The following is a 22,216-nucleotide window of genomic DNA, read 5'->3' as shown; positions in this document are numbered from 1 at the left end:
TTGGGTGGAAAACGTGTTCTGGAAAGGTTTTTAATCCCAAAGGGGAATGTGATTTTAGCCAAATTCTGACCAGAAATGCCTTTTTCGAGGGGTTTTTCATTTTTGACGAAAAATTTTAAGTCTTTTCTAACCTTGAAATTAATGGCATAAATTGTTGATTATATGGTTGATTATTTGCATTATTTTCTGCAATTTTATGTCCCCTTAAAGCACACTTACTTGGTAGTATTTGATGCTTAAAGGTTGATTTATTTTCACATAATTGCAAACTAATTGCTTTTTAGTGTGAAAGTTTTAATTTTGAGGCTTCCATAAGTGTTAAAGATTCAATCTTTATTTGTGATAAGTGATTGAAACTTTAAAAACCACTAAATTCCATGTTATTTTGTGTTAAACTTTGATGTTTTAATCATTTTGAGTTGATTGGAAACATAAAGTTTCGATTTTTGTGATAGAAATTTGGTTATCTTCATGTTGGAAGATATAATTTTCAAGGATTCACAAAATTTAGATGTTGGAATTTTCATTTGAACATTAAAGTTCATATTTTTCCAACTTCCCTTTACTTTGTCAAAATCTCAAGTTTAATTTAAATTGATTAAATTGAAAGTGAGAAATTGCCTCAATTTTATGTTGCACCAAGCTAAACCAATTTAATTAAGAATGGTTCTTGGAATTATTTTGGTTATTTGCACTTTGAAAATTTTATTAAGTTAGACTTGTTTAAAATTTTATTTTGCTCTCTAAATTAGTTCTAAAATTAATTTAAAATTAATTATTGTTGTCTCGCGAAAAGGGATCAAATCCCGAGGTCGTGGCACGCAAAACGAGGCATTGCATCACCTTGGCGAGCCGGGCTGCATAGCAGCCCATATGTGGCTGCCAAGGTGGCAGCATCGCTTTACTTGCGGCCACACGCGCGGCAGCAGCCACGCAAGGCAGCAGCACACGCGCGGCAGCAGGTGCGGGCTGCAGCAGCCACGCGCGGCTGTGCCGTGGCAGCATTTCGCGGCCGTGTGCCGTGGGCCGTGTGTTCGTGGTCTTGGCGTGTGTGTATTCTTGGTGCGGTGAGGTGGCTAGCCATAGTAGGCTTGATGTTGCATATTTTGTCGTTTTACTTATTTTAATTAACTTTGTTTATTTTAATTAAAATTTTGGGAGGCTAGGCCTCGGTTTTGAGCGGCATTGGCAAAATTTCATTTTGACAAGTTTGGGTGCAACCGACTTAATTAATTGGATTAATTAAGGAAATGCAGAATTTAGTGGGAGCTTCAATTATTAATGACGTAATTTATATAATCGGTTAAACAACTTTGACTAGTTTTAATTAGGCGTGTTAATCGGATTAACCACCTAGATTAGTTACTAATGCGCGCGTTGTTCAAATGCATTTTACTTTGTTTTAATTTGTAAATTGCATGGGCCATTCACAAATAGTGAATGGATGAATGGAATATATGTATATATTCTCTCTCATAGGTTTTATGAAATGGCAACTAGTGGGACCCGACTAGAATAGAAAATACGGACTACGTGCCGTTATGTATTTTTGTAAATCTAAATACGGTCTACGCACCGTTAAGTATTTTTGTACTTTAATATTTAGATCTTTCCTAGTTGTAGACACTAGTTTTTGCATAGTTTGGTTAAGTCTTGAAGACGGCGTATCTTGGAAGACAAAGCCTCGAATTGCAAATGAAGACCTTTTGAAGATATGAAGATCTCAAGGGGTCATGCTAGTTTCCAATATGCATCTATAATTTCGATTTATATTTTATGCTTATATATATGTGTGAATTATTCGTTAGATGCATGATTAGGTTTTCTTGATGTTGCGATGATTAGTTAAGTTCACTTAAATCAACCAACATAGAAATCCTAGGTCCCTAATAATATTGAGTCAAACTTGCCTTTCCAAACAACACTTACTAACCGAACGAGAGTGATGGTAGGCTACGCCAAAGCGAGGTGTCATCACTTCTCCAAGGGGCATAAGGCACACCGGGTGTGCACGTTGGTTTTGGTTTAACTCATCGGTATGGGTGAGGAGTCCTCACATACCGTGGCAAAAGAGATACATCGTCAAAGATGCATTAGATGCGACGATTGTCTAACCAAGAGTGGCTTAGAGCCATTATCAAGGCAATGCTTACCTTAGAAGATTGAGTGTTTAAGACAAGCCAAAGCATGCTTAACCACTCTTTGTTTCTTCGGATCTTGGATTCGCCTTATTTTCGCCGAATAGGGACAATTATTATGCGTAAATAAGACGTTTAATAAGATTGAAGTTTGCATGAATGCTATTAAATTTCAAACTTATTATGTTCTTGATAAATGGTTATACTTAGCACTTATATTTATAGTATTCTAAATCAAATAATATTGTTTCCATGATTGGTAAAGGAAATCCTTGAGAATAGTTCTCAAAGAAAGGAAAAGCATTTCTAAAATACAATTCTCATAAATGACTTTTATAATTAAGTCCGAAAGGACGGTTGGACATCATGTATTCAAAATACTAGGTAGTTTTGATAAAACATGAGGTATTGAGTTGCAAACTCAAGATTGTCAATGTTTGACAACCAATGTATCTTTTCGCATCACAATTGAGTAGGACTCATTGATGTAGTAATTCGAGTAAGAATTAATGGAAAAGATGAAACTTTGTTTAACGGCGCACTAGGTGCTTGATTATGCCTAACAAAGTATAAGAGTCAAGGTACTTAAAGAAATGATTCTTAAAGTAAGATTATGAGATATTGTATGATAAGAAATATAGGAAAGAAGGAACGAAGAAAAGGAATTAGATTTCATTTCAACTCATGAGTTCATGTTATTGTAGTTAACTTAGCAAATCGTTATCTTCACAAGTATCGGATACTGCTTGAGTGTTCCAATATGATAGTGACCTCAAACTATTGAAGTTAAGCTAAGTTATCTTCTTACAAGCTTAGAATGAAGCAAGAAAAGCTACATCAGTTGTAAGGTCGTATGTTTTGTTTAAAGACCTTTTAAGCCAAAGGCTGGAACAAGTAATGGTTATTATGTTCCATAATCAGCATCTGATCCGTTTACACACGGAAAGACTCACATTCAAAGTAATGAGAAATAGTTGCGAGATTTATTTGAATGGGATGGTTATCCAAGCGTTGAGTTAAGAATGCTTGATTATAAACAAACATTTCTCTAACATGATAAACCCACTAAGTTCAAGTCATGGGCTTGATTTGCGTTCCAAACATCTTTAGCAATGTCAGATCGAGAAGAACGTACTCAAGGCTCTATTAAATAGGCTCTTGATAGTTGCTCGATTTGGAATCGTTCTAAGACAAGCAAGTCTTACTTGTTGAAACCGACAAAACAGAGAGCTATTGTTCTTGGTATACACAGTTGACTCCGAATGCTAAAGAGGATTCAATTACTTCAACGTTTCACAAAGAATTTGAAAGGATATGGCTATATTCATCAAATGTGAACAAACTTGACTTGAGTAGCTCAAGAGTTCGGTGAAGTACATAATCGACTTGGCAAGATATCAAAATGTCTAGATTAGATCGAGCGATGTTTGCTTGAGCCCAGCGTGACTATCTCAAAGTTATGAATGGAAATTTTCATAAATAACTCCATAAAGAACATGGTGTGTCTTCATGGAGACCTCGGTGTCATTTGAAAATGACTCGAACAATGATGGTTCACAACCCTTCCTATAAAGTTCTTAAAGATTTGCACAAATGACTAATGTTACACTAAACAATGTGTCGAAGCTAAGAAAGGACGCCATATTCAGTTATGGATAGAAATAACTTCTAAAAGTCTTTTCAAGTATATGTCTAAGGCTCTTAGTCTCAGTGGGAGTTCACTAGCTCAGTGGGAGAAAAGTGGCTCAGTGGGAGCTAGGTGACTCAGTGGGAGCTGAATGGCTCAATAAAGACTATGATAGCTCAAGTAGGAGCTAACTGTTTGTTTCACAACGAACTTTTAACCAAAGACAATATACATGTCTCTTTGTAAGCATTCAAGTGAGACTACGGGTATTACCTCCACATCCTAATTGAGAACAAAAAGTTGTTTGTTGCTCTAAGTAGTGTCTTTCTGGAAAGTAACACGTTACCAAAACGACAAGTGGGAGGAAAATGAACTCGATGACCATCGATCTTAGCAACAAACTAGAACTGAGAATCTCGGAAGACCTTAAAGGACTTCGTGATAATGCTTGATCAAGAATACTCAAAAGGACTTTACAAGTGCCTTAAAAGAGAATTCATTACTCATAAAACATTAAAGATGTTGGAGTAAGATCAACATAATAGAAGGGCTTTTAAAGCGCCTTAAAACTCAGTATTTGATGCAATTGCCCCGTATAGGTATAGAATTCACCAAAGGCTTGGATTGAATCCTATAAATTTTCTATTAAGTTAGAAACAAACCTAAGACTTACAAGCATACTATTTACTATTATATAGTAAAGGAATAATGTCTTGTAAGATAGCTACGACAAATCCAAATTCCGAATAATGGTTAAAATCCATGAAAATCCGAAATAGACTCCATGTTTGAAAATCATGTTTGAAACTTGATTAATTTGCATGAAAGGTGAAAGACCCATCGATTGCAAATAAGTTTTCAAGGAGAAAACTAACAAATGTGGAAATGTATATGCATACATAGCTAGATTGGTTGTAAAGGATATAATTAATTTCAAGGAGTTGATTTTAATAAAATCCCATTCACCAATCGGATTGCTCAAGTCTTTTCGTGATTGATCTAGCAAAATTGCGCATATGAAATATGGCAAAATAGATACCAAAACCGCCTTCCCAAAATGGAATTTTGGAAGTGACTATGGAATAGTCTAAGGGTTTTGAAAATCTAAATAATGCTAGATTTGAAAGCAAGCACATGGAATCCGTCATGGGATTAAAGGAAGCATTGCATGAAGGAATTGGAACGTGTTTTCTCATAAAGTTAATAAGAGGACTGACTTATGGAGAAACATAAAAAACAATTCTGATGAACAAGAAGTTTAGTGGGAGCAAAAGTAATGGTCCAACAAGAAGTTTACGAACTTTATTGTGAAACAACCATCAAATGCTAAATGTTTAGATTTGAAAGTATTTTCGACAATGGACCGAGCTAAAGACGATACTTAGTACATGTTGGGAATTAAGTTCTATGGTATAGACTTAATTAAATGTTTAAATGAGTAAAAGAAATTACCATGTTAAACATGAAAGACTTTGAAAGGATTTCGACCCATATGTATGAAGCTAAGTAAATGTTTGAACTAAGTATAAGCTAGGCTAAGTACTAAATCAAACAAGAAAGACTCTAGTAAGAGACTTTTAATCATATCATACAGCGAACAATTTGGCAAGACTCAGTGTAACTGTATGAGCTAAATGTCACATGGATGGAATAAAATTGAGAATCATTCTAGAATTAAATCCATCATGTAAGGCTATGATATGGAATCGTCAAATGACTTACATGCTTAGAGCATGTGAAGTACGTATATAATACCAATCGACATTAATCTAAGTATTAGATCATTAGATTATAGTCAAGAACATCCAAAGAACTTAGATAAGTAGTTGGATGAGTTCTTGACGCATGGAAACAAATATAATTTGAGTTTTGATGTTGCAACCACAAACCTTAACAAGGATTATATCCTTAGCAAGGAAGCCATTTATAAGCACGAGGAAAGAAGTGTCGTGGCTTGAGAATGTTAACATGGATGTGCATCTATGTATAATGTGCGGGAATTTAAGGAAAATTTCCATGATCACAAGTGATTAGGGTATCCCAAATCGTCGTGAGTCGCTTGGAGTAAAACCCAAGCAAGGCATCATCGGGGAGTCTACTAAAATATATGTTGAGAATATTGTTGCCTTAAAGGCAATAATAAGATAGATCTTAAATGGAAAGGTTCGTTGTTGAACATTAATGATTGTAGGTTGTCAAGAAGAAGGTCTCAAATCATGAAAATGAGTGGGAGCCATTGCTTGGACAATAAATCCTGAATCACATGTAATCCATTAACACTCTCAAAAAAATTTCATCTTATTATGGAAATGGTGGATAATGAAGATGCTAAGGTTTGCAAAGTAATTTTAACTAAACCTTTGCAATAAGTGAACGACAACATTCATAATTGCATGAAAGAAATCAAGCATATCAAATATGGGTGTGATTTCTATGAATGTTTTATGAAGAGTATTACTCTTTAAACATTTGGGAAAAACCATTTATCATAAGATGAAACATTTTGAAGTTCCATAGTGGAATAAAATATTTCTAAATATTCCACAAAACTATTTAATTGTGGTTTAGAATTAAATAATGAGTCCATTCGATTTTAATAAATATTCAAAATAGGGTATCAAGTCAATGGCTTGGATAAAGAAACACCTATTAAGTGAACATTGAATATTTTAATCGAAAATTATCCCTAATCAAGGTCATATTTAGTGGACGATTGATGACCATCAGAGATTAGTGTGTAGTATGATTTATAGCACCGTTTCTTGTGCTATGAGGATATAAATCATTTGCACAGGTATTGGTTTAGAACCATACTGGATCGACCTATGAGGATACTTTAAGAGATTTAAAATTGTCATAAGTATTTTCTCATTATTACTATCGGAACTCTTTTCCTTTGACCATGAGTAGTGGGAGATCTCTTGTTTGAGTACTGATCCGCTTTGGTATCCGCCAAACGTTCGTCGTAACTAGGGATTATAAAGACAAATATTGGGCGGGTGAGTCCTCTTAGTAAGAGAAGCTACATTACAAGACTGGAAATGTCCTCCTACTAACAATAGGTAACATGTCTTGTTGTTTACAAGGCCTCTCGAAGAGCGAGACTGTGAAAAATGCATGGCCGTGCTCAGATGGATTTTAGAAATCATCTGCTTATTAACAGTCAAACTCGGATTTCGAGAAACACTTCTGGACGTAATAGAGATGACTAGTAATCTTACTATGTAGTTCATGAAGAGACATGAAGAGACATAGGATAAGGGCTATACACTAAATACACACTTGTCCGAAAGGACAAGTGGGAGATTGAAAGGAATGGTGTCCTTCAAACAAGTGTATTATTCTGATAGCGGGTTCAGAATTATTAGAAAAATAATATATTCATTAAGGACAAGTGATCGGAATGCCTGGGTGGAGGTCGCTTCCGATCAGTAATATTAATATAATTAATATTACAGCTTAATCTTGACTGAACCCTTCGGGTCACACCCAAGCAATTATATGCGAACCAACTCGACGAATTAATTCGGAAGAAATTAATTCGTCGCCCGAGTGTTAAATAATTAGACGTCGGTAATTCGAGCTTAGAGCGTCGAAACCGATCGTCGGAAGTCGAGTCTAAATAATAAAAGACGAGGCGCGCAAAATAATAATAAATCAACAATATTCCCGAAAATACCCCTAGCATCGGAGTGCCCCGAGCATCCGAATGCTAGGGGCAAGACGAGCCGGCACACCGTGTTGCAGCCACGGCCAGCCGCGGCTAGGCACAGCAGCAGCCGCGCCACGGCAGCAGCCGCAGTCGCAGTCGCACCACGCCACAGCAGCAGCAGGTGCGGGCTGGGCTCGGGCCAGGTGCGGGCTGGGTGCGGGCCAGGTGCGGGCTGCGCTTGGGCCGGGCTCGGGCTTGGCTCGTGGCTTGGCTCGGGTCATAGGGCCATGTATAAGGGGAAGGTTGGGAGCAAGTGGGTTGCCATGTGGCACAAGGTGAGGGAGAGAGTGGGGAGCAAGTTTGGTCCCCATCTCCAAGTGGTCCTCACCTACTCTCTCTTGTATGCTTGACACTTGTTGATTTATTACTAGTTTACATAATAATTTTATTTTAGATTTAAAATAAAATGAGAAAAATCTCATTGTCCCACATTGATGGGAGAGATTTTCATACTCCATCATTCCCTATAAATACCCAACTTTGGGCATAGGAAATGATGCTTGAGTGGGAGTTAAAAAGAGCATTCCATAATATTGGGAAAACTCTTAAACTCATATAACACTCGGGTTTTGGTCGGACCTCTCTAACCCCCAGGTAGTAGACCTTAAAGTTGTGTTCGCCTTTTTGTGGGTGGATACCGTTGGAGGCGCGGCGCTTGACGTGCTCGTAGCTTTCAAGTAAGAGCCCCGGTTTTTGGGCGAAGCTCGCTTCGAGGGTAAGATTCGTTATCTTTTCTTAGTGATTATTTATTTATGCTTTAAGATTTTAATTATTGCGAGTGGTTCCTTGGGTCGGGGTTTGTTTCCGCGGTGAGTCGGACTCACCAAACCCCAACAGAATTTATCTGCAGATAATGCAAGCGTCTAGGGTAGTGAAGTACAGGATATTGAAAGAGCTCTTTCCCTAAAAGAGTTAGACCCCAAAGAGACAATGAAGGTAGTAAATCTAGTTCAGGAACCGAAACCTGCAGAGGTCAAGAAACATGAACTAAAACCTCTCCCTTCTCACTTAAAATATATGTTTCTATATGAGCAGGAACTATACCCCGTGATCATTAGTTCTGCTCTTGATGACCTACAAACTTCCCAACTTCTAGGGGTTCTTCAAACCCATAATAAAGCAATTGGGTACATTATTGATGATATCAAGGGTATTAGCCCTGATTTTTGTATGCACAAGATACATCTAGAGGATAACTATAAGCTCTGCATTCAACCCTAGAGAAGATTGAATCCTAACATGCAGGAAGTAGTCAAGAAAGAGATTATGAAATTGCTCGATGCAGGTATTATCTATCTTATTTCTGACTCCAAGTGGGTAAATCCTGTCCAGGCGCTTGGAGCGCGCCCCCTATTTTCACCATGTCCCGCAGAGCAAGCGGGCCTCCATGACATCCGGCCTTGCCAATTACAGGCGCAAGGTCGTAATGGGACATGGCTTCTCCTTATCCGTCCCCAACAAGGAGTATACAATAACCTGACCCTCTCTAGTCATTTATAAGGACAAAGCCTTCGGCTGCTACGAGGCGGTCGCTTACGCTTCCCTCTCCATCCGGCCGTGGAGAGGATACTGGATGGATACCAACTGGGTATCTGGCAACTTGTCCCGAATTCATGGATAAATATCATTGGGTACGTTGCCGCATGTGAAATGCTGGAGGTGGATCCCATCTTTGAGGCATTCGCCCACATGCAATATCTCAGCCGAGCGCCTGCCAAAGGCGGCGAAGGCAGGTACACCTTGACCACCTGCAAGGGGTACATGATGGCAGTCGGCAAAGAGAACAAATGGAAGGACTAGAGAACTAAGTTCTAAATTGTCCATTCCCCTGAAAGCCGACTGAACCAAAAATACAATCGGTGGAACAAGGAACCGCCCCTTCTTGCTGGCAAGAGTGCCTTGCCCCCTCTCCCTAGGCGGGCCCAGGAGGAAATTTTCGACCGGGGTCTGTTTGCAGTGTCCGTTCGGACAAACGAGCATGGGGAGAAAATAGTCGTCCCCAGAGCTACATTCCCCTTTACAAGTGGGTAGAAGATGGGGTGTTCTTGGCCGCTTGTGGTCTAAGTTCTGAGATGCCGAGAGGTAGTCGGCCGTCTGTCTTTTAAGTAAACTTAAAATTGTTTTCGGTGTATGCTTATAAAGCCTAACTCCCTCTTTTTGGTGCAGACAAAGCAACGGAAAAGCTCTCGGCAACGAAGAAGCCGGTTGTTGTCTCTGCAGCTAAGTACCGCACCAACGTCCTCAACAGGGCGAGTGACGAGCAGAAAGCAGCCGTAACTCCCAAGGTAGCTGTTTATGATACTTGAAATATTTTTCAACAAAGGTTAAATTTTGTCCACCTGCTTTTCAGACGCCTTTCTTTTCGTCCAAACAGAGGGGTTCTGTCAGGCCTTCTCCCTCCAAACAATCCCAACTCAAAATTCAAAAAACTGGGGCGGGCGATGTGAGTGCATCCGACAAAAACCATAAACACATTGCTCAAAAGTCCAAGAGAGGGGACGGCTCTGCTCTCGAAGCTGGCAGGGAGGTCAGCAAACTGGATGCTACTCAGGCATCAAAGGGTGGCTTTAAGAACCCAGCACTACTGTCGGCTCAACAGGAGAGAAGAGACGTCAGGGGAAGGAGAAGGAGGAGGAGGCCTAGCCGAACGGTATGGGCCGCATCTTTATTAAACTTCAATGCTTAATGTTGCTTCTTGGAATTTGACTAACTTATAATTTTGCAGCCCCCCCCCCCCCACAAAGGCCGACCGTCGTCCAAATGGCCAAGGAGATGCTACGGTCGCTTGATCCTGAGGACAGGGCGTCCGTAAGAGGAGTCGGCACCCTTAACTTGGATGCCATCTTGGGGAACCTCTGCGAGGTAAAAGAGTTAGTTGAATTTTCCATAATATTTAACACATATCCGACTGGTTTTGACCATTCGGTCTTTTCTTATTTCCAGGCCATGCTGCGCGTCCAAGGGCTCAAACGGCCAATCTAGGAAAAATCAAAAGAGGTAACAGCCGCTAAAGCTCGAGCCGAGTCCGCCTTAGACCGAGCTCAATTTGAAATTGCTTAGAATGAGCTTCTGACCCTTGATATGATGTATTCCCAGGCGGACACCAACCTGCAGGTGAAGAAGGACCTGGATTCGGCCCGCTCCAAAGTCAATGAACTTAAGGCCAAAGTTAAAGGCCTTAAGGAAAAACTTGAGCCTCTTCAAGAAGCCAAGAATGAGGTCGAGAGGGCCAAGGAGCGGGTGAGCCGCCTGGAGGGGCGCCTGACGAACCAGGAGCAGCAGCTGAAGGCCAAGTTCGAGTCCCGGGCTGAGGAGGAGAAACAGGCCCTTGTCCAACAAATGATGGAAGACTACGAATCCATCATGCGGGCGACATGGGAGGCGGTACAGCCGGGTGCTGATTTTGGCATCTGGAAATCAAAGTTTGATCAGGCAAACGAGGATTACAATGCTGAACTCCTTCGTCGGGCTGAAAAGGAAGAGGCGGATGGTGAAGAGGTCGACTCCTCTTCAGGCTCCTTCGGGGATGAAGACGGGGAAGAGGATGGTGATGACAATGAAGAGCAGCCAGCAACTGATGATGCGGCTGCCAATGCTGACAATCCCTCTGCCCCTTTAAGGTTTTTAGTAGTTATATCTGCGGCCGAATGGCCATTAATTTCATCTCCCGGCCTGCGTGCCGAGTATCCATGTATCTTTATGGACCGAGGGGTCGGGTGATTTGACAATTCCTCTAGCTTTGCCAGCTAACAATCTTACCCAATCGTCTGATGGCGATTGGGCCTTTTTAATTTAAAATCATTCGGCCATTGGCTGAAGTTAATCATATTGTTGTTCCTTAAATTTTTTCATTGCATGTTTCTTTTTTCTTTTTTTTGGCCAAGTATTATAACCTGTTTAGCATGCGAATGTTCTTTCCCCTGGACGGATGTCGAGTGGATAGATTGGCTTAGAAATTATTGATACTTAGAAGAGTATACATGGTTTTTAAGTCAATCAATCACTATGATGATTGCCCCAAACCACGCGACAGACGGCCATCAGGAGCGAATGAATAATTATTTTCATTCAGCCATTGGCTCAAGCGAAATACAATATTTTTGACATAGCAAATTTTGCTAAAAAGAAATCCCTCGCCTGTTTTGTTCCAAGAACTAAAAGCAGGCGCATTCGGCTTTAGGCCTTGACGAGATAAGGTGCTAAGTTTTAACTTAGTCTTGATATTTCTTTAGAATAATCCGCCTGTCTTTCCTCAAGACCAAAGAACATGCGCAGTCGACCCACAAGTCTCTTTTTTAATCTGCTGTGTTTTAGCTCGTTTTCTCGCAAGTAATAGTCTGCCTATTCTACGGTCGGACAGAAACAGGCGTATCTGGCCAGAGGCCTCATTAGGTGACTTGTAGATCAGTAAAAATTTTCCGCCTGTCTTGTCTTAGAGCAAAAACAGGCGCATCCGGCCTAATGCCTCAATGGTTTCTACTTGTGAAATAGTGACCCCTTTTCCGACTGTGCTAGAACAGTTAGAAAATTCTTGGCCTCTTGGATTTCACTTTCGATGGAACCAAACGACTACGAATGCTGCCTTAACATTCGGTAGGGTCGCTTGATGTATTTGTAGAGCAATGTGCCACCCAAATGGGAGATGCTTCTCCTCGACGAATTCGCCCGAATGGGCGTCGCCGGTTATCTGACTCATGTTGGAGCAGATGATCACACTCATATTGGAGCAGACTGTGACTATTCGGCCTCTATGCGTTTTTCTTAATATCCGGCCATTGGCCTCAAAATTATTTAAGCAAATATTCGTTAAGTGTTTAACATAATGCAGTAAGAATTTCGTAGGAACGACTGCTCTAGAGTAGTCGGTTCCTTCATAATGGTTGGGGCGTCTGTTATTGGGACAGACTTTCCCCAAATACATTGGCCTTCTGTATTTTGTACATGCGACACTAAAAATAAAAAGACAAAGTTGGAAAATGAAGGCATATTCTCATTAGAAAAGTTTGAAATGACAAAATTTGAGGTATTTACATTCGTACTTAGAAATGCTACTTTTTCAAGTTGTCCACATTCCAAGTTCTAGGAAGCTGCCTGCCGTCTGGTTCTTCCAGGCGGTAGGTGCCGTCTCTTAATTCCTCATATATTCGGTAGGGACTTCCCAATTTGGGGTCAACTTTCCCTGCTCATTCGCCCTATCGATTGCCTCCATTTTCCGTAGCACAAAGTCCCCCACTTTGAGAGGACGCTTGTGTACTCTTTTGTTGTAAGCCCGTGTCATTCTCAGATGGTAAATCTCATGGCGCAAGGTGGCATTGCCCCTTCGCTCTGGAAGTGAGTCCAATGCTAGCCGCATGGCCTCCCAGTTAGCTTCTTCGTCATATAACATGACTCGAAGAGTCGGCTCATAGTGTTCAATGGGCAGGACAACTTCTGCACCATACACCATGAGGAACGGGGTTTCTCCAGTAGCCCCTTTAGCAGTCGTTCTGATGGACCAGAGGACATGTGGTAGTTCATCCACCCAAAGGCCACCAGCCCGTTCAATTTTCTTTTTAATCCCGTCTGAGATTAGCTTATTGAAGGCTTCAATCTGGCCGTTTGCTTGAGGGCGGCCGACTGATACAAAGAGGCTTGAGACCCCTTGCTCTCCCAGCCAAGTCTTGAGTTGAGGCGTCTCAAATTGAGGACCATTGTCAAAAACATAGACATGGGCACCCCGAAACGAGTGATAATACTCTTCCAGATGAAGGAAATGACATCTTTTGTCTTAATGTTTTTTACCACCTCCGCCTCTACCCACTTGGTAAAGTAATCCACAGCTAGAAATATGTAGCGCTTGCCGCCTGGGGCCGCGGTGTAAGGCCCAAGTATGTCCATGCCCCATTTGGCAAAGGGAATTGGGCTGTGGATGGCCGTCAGGTCCATGGCCGGACGATGGATGATCTTGCCAAAATTTTGACACTTGTCACATTTTTTAACCATTTCCATAGCGTCTGACTCCGGAGTTGGCCAGAAATAGAGCCGCCTGGCCTTGGCAGCTAAAGACCTGCCGCCTATGTGAGAGGCGCAGAAACCCGCATGCAAATCTTCGAGGACCTCTCTACCCTTTTCTGGGGTAACACACTTCAATAGGGGTTTCAAAAAACCAGCTTTGAAAAGTTCCCCTTGTCTCAGCTCAAAGCTTGTCGCTTTCTTTTTTAGAACAGCCGCCTCCTAGGTGAATCAGGTAGCGTGCCGTCTGCAAGATAAGCCCGGATGCTGTCCATCCAGGTAGAGCTTCGATCGAGGATTCCAATGGGATCTTCATTAGATATACTTCTTTTTTCCATGACCTCCCAGAAGACCGACCGAGGCGTTTCACAAGAGGCGGATGATGCTAGTTTTGATAGAGCATCCGCCTGATTATTTGACTACCTGGGCACCTGAGTTAACTGAAACTCCTCAAGTGTACCAATTTCACTTTTGACCGCCTGCAAATATTTTATCATGGCCGGATTAGTGGCCTCGTACGTCCCATTAACCTGGAGTACGACTAGTTAAGAGTCAGAACATGCGGCTATCTTCTTTGCCCCTGCCGCCTTACAATATCGAATGCCGGCCAGCAGGGCCTCGTACTCGGCCTCATTGCTGGAGACCTGGAACTTGAAACGTAGTGCATATTCGTACTTATCTCCCTCAGGAGATTGACAGATAATCCCTGCACCACATCCGTTCACAGTGGAGCTCCCATCCACATAGACTTTCCAAACCTGGTATGTATTGTCCGGTACAGCCGGCCTTGTCATTTCGACAATAAAGTCGGCGAATGCTTGCCCCTTTATTGCCTTCCTTGGTTCAAAAGTGATTTCTAATCCTTGCATTTCAATAGCCCATTTAAGCATTCGTCCAGAAGACTTTATGGTTGTGAGTGGCCGTTTGATCGGTTGGTCAATATAGACTTTTACCGCATGCGCCAAGAAGTAGGGTTTTAGCTTCTTGATGGCCATGTATAGGGAAAGGCCGAATTTCTCAACCATGGGGTACTGAAGCTCTGCATTCCTCATAACATGGCTAATGAAATACACCGGGAGCTGAGTGTCGTCTCTTTCAGCTAAGAGAACGGCACTGAGGGCATGGTCAGAGACGGCTAAGTACATGAAGAGCTTCTCTTTGGGCAAGGGGCTGACAAGCCTTGGCAAAGAGTGCAAATTAGTTTTCAGCTTTTGAAAGGCCACCTCTGCATCATCCCCCCATTCAAAGTTGGTCTTCTTTTTTATTGCCTGGAAGAAGTAGAGACACTTGTCGCCTGACCAACTGAGGAATCTCCCCAAGGCCGCCAGACAACTTGTTAGCTTTTGCACTTCCTTCACAGTATGGGGCGACTGCATGTCGATTACCGCCTGTATTTTCTCAGGGTTGGCCTCTATTCCCCTTTGGTCAATTAAAAATCCGAGAAACTTCCCAGACACAACACCAAAGACACACTTTTTTGGGTTTAGCATGACCTTGTGCCGCCTGAGTGTCATGTCATCAATGTACGCCTCTACATTCCTTTCGATTTGATTAATGAAAACCGTATTAATCATTCGTTGGAAAGTAGCAGGCGCATTCTCCAAACCAAACGGCATCACCGTATTCAAGAACAACCCCTGATCAGTGACGAATGCTGTCTTTTCTTGATGGAAACCTGAATAGGCGTCCATAAATCTCATGGAAACCTGAATAGGCGTCCATAAATCTCATCAAGGCATGTCCGGCTGTTGAGTCGACCAGACTGTTGATTTTGGGCAATGGATAACTATCCTTTGGACATGCCTTGTTGAGGTCTGTGTAGTCAACACACATCTGCCAAGTTCCATTCGGCTTTTTTACTAACACAACGTTAGCTACCCATTCAGGGAAATTGCACGGCCGAATGAACTTGGCATCCAGCAGCTTTTTTACTTCGGCAGCAGCCGCCTGACTTCTTTCCTCGCCATGGTTTCTTTTCTTTTGCCGGATGGGATTCTTTTAGGATCCACGGCGAGTTTGTGGACAGCAAGATCCGGGCTGATGCCTGGCATCTCCTCCACTTCAAAGGCAAATATGTGTTTTAATTCTCTCAGCAGCTGATGAAGGCTTTCACCCAGCTCTACAAGTGCAACCTTCCCCACCTTAACCGTCCGCTCTGGGCGGCTGTCGTCCAGAGGGATATCGATGTGCTCACCAGCAGGCTGGGGACGGAGATCATCCGACCGTTCCCCGGTCAGTGATTTCTATTGTTTTTCTTTTTTGACCACCACTAGCGGATCAGTCTTTCTTTTCTTTCCGGCTGGTGGGGCCAACTGTTCCTCCTCTACATCGTCGAGGTTGATCGTTTGCTTGCCCCGACGGGATGCTACGGCCGCTGGCTTGACGTCTGAGAGGTAACACTCTCGAGCCGTCTTTTGGTCCCCATTAAGGGAACCGACTGTTCCATCATCTTTCTCATACTTGAGTAGCATGAGTGCAGGGATGATGACGGCCTTACACTCGTTAAGAGTGGGACGGCCAAAGATGAGGTTGTAAGCTGTGAGCTCTTCAACCACGAGGAAAAGGATGGTCATGTGTTGACCGTCTCCCCTGCTTCCCAGGCGGACAGGTAAGTCAATGCGTACGACTGGGTGCAAAAGTCGTCCCCCAAACCCAACAAGGGTGTGAGAAATCTCATCATGTTATCCGATTTGTACTTGAGATTGGATAAGCATTTGAGGCTGATGAGGTCAGAAGATCTTCTTGTGTCAATCAGAACTCGGTTAACCAGTTGGTTGGCGACCTTGCATTCAATGACAACAGGATCATCATGCGGCCGACGGACTTTGCCTCTGTCCTGCTCGGTGATGACAACTTTAGGGAAGGCGGATGTGCCTGCCGCATCCCCTTCCTCAACAGAGTTGACCATCTTCCTTAGATGGTCCTTGGTGCCCCGAATGGTCGGGCCACCACCGGAAAATCCGCCTGCTATGGTGTACACCGGTTCTTAATCGGTTTCGGCACTCACAGCAGGCTGGGGAGTCTTTTTCTTGGACTGCCCCGGATTTTCTTTTGAAGTCACTTTGGACTTCACATAGGACTTCAGCTGTCCTTTGTCGGTCAGACGGTCGAGCTCCCGCTTGAGACTAAAGCAGTCGTTCGTGTCATGGCCAACATCCTCATGGAAATAGTAATGCTTATTCTTGTTCCGATTTTCAGCGGAACCTTTCATAGGAGTCGGCTTCTCAAGAGTCAGCCGATCCTTAATTTCCAAGAGGATGGAGCAGCAGTCCTTGTGGAACTCGTACCTTGGGACATACGGTTTCCACTCTTTTTTCTTCTTCTGGGCCGGTTGATCAGAGTTATCAGTGGCCCAGACTTGCTTTTTCTTTTTGCTCTCTTCTGGCTTAGGAGCCGGCTGAGTAGGCCGACTCTCTTTCTGCCGGTCGGACTTCTTATGGTCCGTCTTCTTATTAGAGGAGCAGAGTTCGGTCGCTTGTATATAGGCTTCCGCCTCTCGCAAGGCTCCTTGCAGAGTAAAGATTTGTTTGCGGACGAGTTCATACTTAAAAGTAGACCCATCCTTCAGACCCTTAAAGAAGTCTGTGAAGGCGACCTCATCAGACAGCCCATGAATCTGGATTTGGACCAGATTGAACCGCCTGACATAGGAACGCAAACCTTCTCTATCTCCCTGCTGTACATTGCCCAAATCAAGACTTGTCTTTTTGGCAGGGATATTCATAGAGAAGTTTGAAGCAAACAAGAACGCAAGAGTCTTGAAGCTATTTATGCAACCAGCCGGCAGATTGCCAAACAACTGCTGGGCTATGCCCTTCAGGGTGGCTGGAAAGCAACGACACCATGCGGCATCATCCAACCCCTGTAGATACATGAGATGGGTGTATGCTAGTAGGTGGTCTTCTGGGTTGGAGGTCCCTTCATAGGCTCCAACCATTTTTAACTTTAGCCGGCTGTACGGCTTCAGTTATTTCCTTGGAGAAAGCAGAGGGTTGATCCCCAAGGTGTTGCAGCCTAAGCTGCCAGCCCATCGGCTGATAGCCGTATGCCGCCTGTCCTCCAAAGAGGGCAGGCTATATGTAAGGTAAGATCGGCGCCTGGTACAATGGATGTGCCATGTACTGGGCCGACTGAATCATATGAGGACCAGACTGAACCCGTGGGCTGCTAGCTGGTGTCTCATGTACAGACTGGGAACACCTCACAGAGGTGTTCCGGAAGCTATCATGATAAGTTGACGTTGAAGCCGACTCTGATAGTTGGGTCCTCTTCTGCTCAATGTATTGCCGAGCATCAGAGAATGTTTTCTTGCTACCATCCGGCTGTATGTGCCGGATGGATTTTCTTGTGCTCGCTTTCGGGAAACGGAGCCGAGTAAGGTCAAATTGGGGCCGGGCCTTCTCTGTAGGGGCAGGATGAGGAGTCGGCTGACGGTCCCTGACCGACTTCTGTTTTCCAGCCTGGGCTGGCTTCTTGGCCGACTACTCCTTTCTAGGAGTAGGCGACTTCTTTAAGGCGAGTTGTTTGATTTCTCCCCTAAGGCTGCTCAGGAGTGTCATTAGTTCATCTCGAGTGACGGGAATTCTTTGGCTGACCAGCAGTTCTGCTTGGCCCTGCTTGGTCATGGTGACGCTCCCGCCTTTCCTTACTGCGGATGCGTTTAGAGATGAGGGACCCATTTGGATCCACATAGGTTTCGACGTCAGCGTTGTCACCTGAGTCATGGTCCGTTTGGACCACTATGTCTTCTAGAGGCCGATTGGCCTCTGTGTTCGGTACAGGTACTTGTGAAGCCATTTCAGAGGTACTCCCCCCACAGACGGCGCCAAATGTTTCGGGGGTTTTTGTCCCTTGGGAGAGTTACAAAACTGAAACTGGATTCAACAACGGGCGCCTGTACCTGCAAAGCAAACGGACTGCCGAATGGTCGGTGGTCCTCCTACGAAGATTAAGTTAGTAAACGTTCGGTAATAAAACGTGCGGAAGTAAAGTTATCTGCTTGGATTCCAAGCAGAGGTAAAGTGTTGTATGTTCTTTGAAAATGACAACTCTGTAGTAAGTGACGTATTGTCTCGTAGTGCGTGAATATTCTCTCTCTTTTTCAGTGTATATATTTTTCTGTCTTGTCATAAATGTAAGAATGTCCCTACTTATAGGGTCCTTTTGGAAAGTGTGCCCTACTTAGGATCTGGTGACCTAGGGATTAGGGCACGCCGTTTTTAAGGGCCCCTTGGGATTTGGGCCTTGAAATCCGTCATTCTCAAGGGGCAATATAATCTCGACACGTGTCACCATCTGAAAGGTCCAAGTAGGTGCCCCTTCCAGTGACATGTGTCATGCTCTGATTGGGCCACTTGGCAGGGTATAAAATACCCAAATCAAGTACCACTAGCAGACGCCTATCCATCATCAATAGAATGGATCATCTTCTTAAGATGATCCTTGGTGCCCAGAATGGTCTAGCCATTACTTACAAATCAGCCTGCTATGTTGTAGACCGGCTCCTTGTCAGTGTCTGAACTACTAGCAAGTTGGACAGTCTTGGACAACTTTCTCGGATTCGTCTTGACAGTCACTTTAGACTTCAAAATATATGATTTCAGCACCCCTTGTCAGCCAAATGGTCCAACGTCCGCTTGAGGCTATAGCAGTCGTTGTTGTCATGGCCGACTTCCTCATGGAAGTAACAGTATTTATTTTTATTCCATGACTGGATGAAACTCTTCATCAGATTCGGCTTCTCAATGGTCAACCTCTCCTTTATTTCCATGAGGATATAGTATTAGTCTTTATTAAACTCGTACCTCGGGACGTACGGGTTGAATTCTTTCTTTTTCTTTTTAGATGGTTGATCAGTCTCATCAACCGCCCAAACTTCTTTTCTGTTTTTACTCTCTTCAGATTTTTAAGCTAGCTGAGCAAATCGACACTCTTTTTGTTTGTTAGACTTCTTAAAGTCTGACTGATGGGTGGACCAGCAGAGGTCAGTGGCTTGAATAAATCTCTCTTCCTCTATCAATGCCTTTTGGAGGGTGAAGACCCTCATCCGGACGAGGTCAACGTTAAAATTTAACCCATCCTTCAAACCCTAAAGAAGTCTGTATAAGCTACCTCGTCAGACATCCCTTATATCTGGATTCTAACTAGATTGAACCGTCTAACGTAGGAGCAAAGCCCTTCTCTCTCTCCTTGCTGTATGGTGCTAAAGTCAAAACTTGTTTTCTTGGCAAGAATGTTCATCGAGAAGTTTGAGGCAAATAGGAAGGCAAGTCTCCTAAAGCTATCAATACATTCGGATGGCAGGTTGCCAAACCATTGTTGGGCTGTGCCCTTCAAGGTAGCCGGGAAGCATCGGCACCACATAGCATCCTCTAATCCCTACATATGCATAAGGTTGATGTAGGCCATGAGGTGGTCCTTTAGGTTGGTGGTACAATTATAGGCACCAACTAAGACATTCTTAACCTTAGTCGGCTGTGCTGCCTCGGTTATTTCCTTGGTGAACACAGATGTTTGTTCACTAAGTTTGAGCAGACGGAGCTGCCAGTCCAAGAGCTGGACATTGTGTGCAGCCTGACCTCCAAAGAGGGTTGGCTGCATAAATTGTGGAACATACTGCCCGTATGGCGCCTAGGGCACATACGGGACTGTTACAATCATTAAAGGGCCAGTATGGACGAACTTGCCGCATGTATGGCTCTCATGAAAGGATTGAGAATTCCTTGCAGATGTATTTTTGAAGTTATCTTGAAAGCTTGATGTAGAGGCTGACTTAGACAGCTACTAACTCTGATTGTGCTCGATGATGTGTCGATCATCAGACAAGGTTTTCTTACTGCCATCCGGCTGAACCGCTGGGATGACCTTCCTTTTGCTCGTGTGGGGCAAAAGGATCTTGGCCTAGTGAATGACAGACGTAGTTTTCTCCTTTAGATGTGGAGTAGGTTGCCTGTCTCTAACTGACTTCCTCCTCTCAACTTAGGGAGTCTTCTTGGCCAACTGACCCTTGCTAGAGCAAGTCATCCTCTTGTTTATCAGGTCCTTGATTTCACCCTTAAAACTTGTCATGGACTTCATGAGCTCGTCTCGGGTAACTAGAGCCTGACCACGCACCGCCTAGGTGTTCCTAGGCGGTGGTTAAGTAGTCTTGCTGGTACCTAATTCATTTTTAGCTCATTCCAACTTATCTCTGGAACTCATGTGCTTAGAGTGGAGTGACCCATCAGGGCCCACTCAGGTTTCGACTTCACAGTCGTTGTCTGTATCATGGTCTGAATAGACCACCCCATCGGCTCCGGGCTGGTTGGGTTCAGGTGGCGGTACAAACTCTTAAACCATCTTAAAGGTACTCTCCCAACAGACGGCGCCAAATGTTTTAGGTATTTTTAGTCCCTCGGGAGAGTTATAGCTTGAAGACTAGTTCGATGCGGTCTTTACCTGCAAAAAACAACGAAGACTCCGGGTGGTTGGAGCTCCGCCTTCAACGATCAAGTTAGAACGTGTTTGGATAATGTAAAGAGTGCGGAAAAAGTAAAGTGAGATCTTCTTTGATTCTGATATCAGGTGTTTTCTCTGATGAGAGAGAATGTAGGGTAGTGTAATAAATGAATGTGTCCCCAAAATAGGGAAAATCTCCCTATTTATAGGGTATTGGAAATTCGTGCTCATTAGGTCATTCTGACTTAATGGGCTGCGCCGTTTTGCGCATTTCTCGGGATTTGGGCCTTGAAGGCCGCAGTTCTAGCTGATATATGAGGCTGACATGTGTCAGTTGATAAGTGGCCCATGTTGGATCTGTCCAGGCTTAACACGTGTCCCTCTCTGATTAGGCCACGTGTCTAGGGTAGTTTAACCCTAAACAAGTACCAAAAATTGATTGCTTACCTTTTTTAAAAAAGAATTTATATGATTTGATCTATATAAATGATTTAATTTGTATATAATATTTGGTTTTTGTATTTAAGGTATAATGATAAAAAAAATCTTAAAATTTTTAAACAAAATAATAATTTCTTTATGCTTATTATTTGATTACTCATAACTGGTAGTTTGTAATAGGGTCTGTTCCGATTTACTAAAAACAATTGAACTGAACTAATTAGGCAGAACTGAACAGAACTGAACTAAAATGAAATGAATTGTTTATAAGAGAAGGAAATTAGGAACTAGACTGAACTAATTTCACTTAATGAAATAATGTTGTCAAATACTTTCTATTTTTTGTATTCGTGTAGTGGTAAAGTCACACTAGCTTTTACATCCATTGTTTAAGTATGTCGTTGCTGTAAATGTTAGTTGTCTAATATATGAAATTGCATTGCACAGTTATTGACCACAAAATCAATAGATATATTAATATTAATATTAAAATTACATTTTTTTTTGTAAAGAATTAAAATTAAAAGTACATAGTTATATTGTAGCAGTTTTTTTTATTACATTTTATTATTAAATATTACTTTTTTTTTTGTTTAGATAGCCACAAATACATGTGCTGAGAATCAATCTTAGGATCCCTTGGAAATAGAAAGGGAATTTTAACTAACTGAGGTGTTTTTTTGATAGGTACCTAATATCTATAATTTTATGTTTTTTTTTTTTGTTACAAAAATTTTAAAGGTTTTGAAAAATATATTAAGTTCAATTTAAAAGTTATTAATAAAATAAGGACTAAGGAGGTGATGAGGCATGTATTATAAGTGGATGTAAATACCTTGGAAATAAAGTAAAGGGGAAAAGATTGTACAA

This window comes from Chenopodium quinoa, unplaced genomic scaffold, assembly GCF_001683475.1.
Source record: "Chenopodium quinoa cultivar QQ74 unplaced genomic scaffold, ASM168347v1, whole genome shotgun sequence".
Classification (NCBI taxonomy): domain Eukaryota; kingdom Viridiplantae; phylum Streptophyta; class Magnoliopsida; order Caryophyllales; family Amaranthaceae; genus Chenopodium; species Chenopodium quinoa.
The sequence above is the reverse complement of the archived record's forward strand: the minus strand, read 5'-3'. Positions refer to the sequence as shown.